The sequence below is a fragment of the Bison bison genome, unplaced genomic scaffold, assembly GCF_000754665.1.
Source record: "Bison bison bison isolate TAMUID 2011002044 unplaced genomic scaffold, Bison_UMD1.0 scf7180017848633, whole genome shotgun sequence".
NCBI lineage: Eukaryota > Metazoa > Chordata > Mammalia > Artiodactyla > Bovidae > Bison > Bison bison.
In genome coordinates this window covers 1-1,358 of record NW_011479206.1, presented here as the reverse complement: position 1 = coordinate 1,358, position 1,358 = coordinate 1, and positions in this window count along the sequence as shown.

The window sequence follows — 1,358 nt, the reverse complement described above, 5'->3', positions numbered from 1 at the left end:
TCAGGGTGGCTGGGGGGCGTGTGTTTCAGCAAGTCCTGCATCGGGGGAAGGGTCGAGTCAGAGCCGCTGGGTCCATTGGCCGTGCGAGCTGCAGACACGCTGGGGCGGGGTTGGGGGGGACCCGGGGCCACCCTTCTGACAGCCGGGGCCGCGTGGTGCACCACGCCTAGGGGAGGTCCTGAGCGGAGCCCACAAGCCAATGCTGTTTGCACGCTGCTGAGAGAGGCTCCACACTGCGGCTCTGGGGCAGGTTTCTGCAGCCAGGGCCAGGAAACTCTGGGTGGGGGCGGCCCCATGCCCTGCAGGAGACTGGCACCATCACTGGCCTCTGCCCACTCGATGCCAGTGGTGCCCCCTCGTGTGTGGCGGTGTCAAGCGAAACTGCCTCTGGATGTGTTTCGTGTCCACCGAGACCACCCGGGGGGCGCTGGCCTGTGTGAGGTCAGCAGAAAGCCCCCAACCTTCCCGACTCCTGCTCTCTTAGATCAGAGCCTGGGAATTCCTCTCCATGGGGGATGCCCATAATCTGAGCTCAAAAGTCAACGGCTCTCTGGTCCAGAGACACAGAACCCTCTTGGCTCCCAAATCCTATGGCAACAAGAGCCTGGGGAAACGAGACAAGTCAGGGGAGACTCCGGCGTGGGGGTCCCAGGCCAGCCCCTCCGCCAGGCCTGAGCTCATCGCTGCCAGGGGGTCAAAGGAAGGGCCTCCAGGGCTCCAGAGCCAGAGCCTGGCAAACGTGTGCAAACCACCAATCTCAGCTCATCTGCCTCCATCCACGAAGTCTCTGAGATGTAAGACATTACGAAACGAGCAGTGCGTGGGAAACCGTGCAGCTCGGAGAAGAACGAGGCAGAGCTGCCTGGGGCGCCACCGGCCTGACGCAGCACACGGGGGCCGACGGCAGGCACGGAACGGCGGGCCCAGCACGTCTCCGAGTGATTAAGATACGTCACGTGTGTCAGCATTAAGGACCCTCCGGTGGTGGGTTCATTGTGGGCAGGGAGCAGGAAAGGAAACACACACTTTTATAGGCTTCTGCGAGCTGGTCGTTCGTTTTTTAAAAAAATGCGTGCGTAAGACTTGCTCTAAAGACCTATGGATAGGGTCGCCGGGCAGTAGGGCTGGGGGCCTTCTTTCCTCTGCTTTTGTTTCTCGGTATTAAGATGACCAGGCTGCCCAGGCGGCGCGAGTGTTAAAGAGCCCACCTGCCAACACAGGAGATGTAAGAGACGTGGGTTCGATCCCTGGGTCGGGAAGATCCCCTGGAGGAGGGCACGGTAACCCACTCCAGTATCCTTGCCTGGAGAATCCCACGGACAGAGGAGCCTTGCAGGCTACCGTCCAGAGGGTCGAAA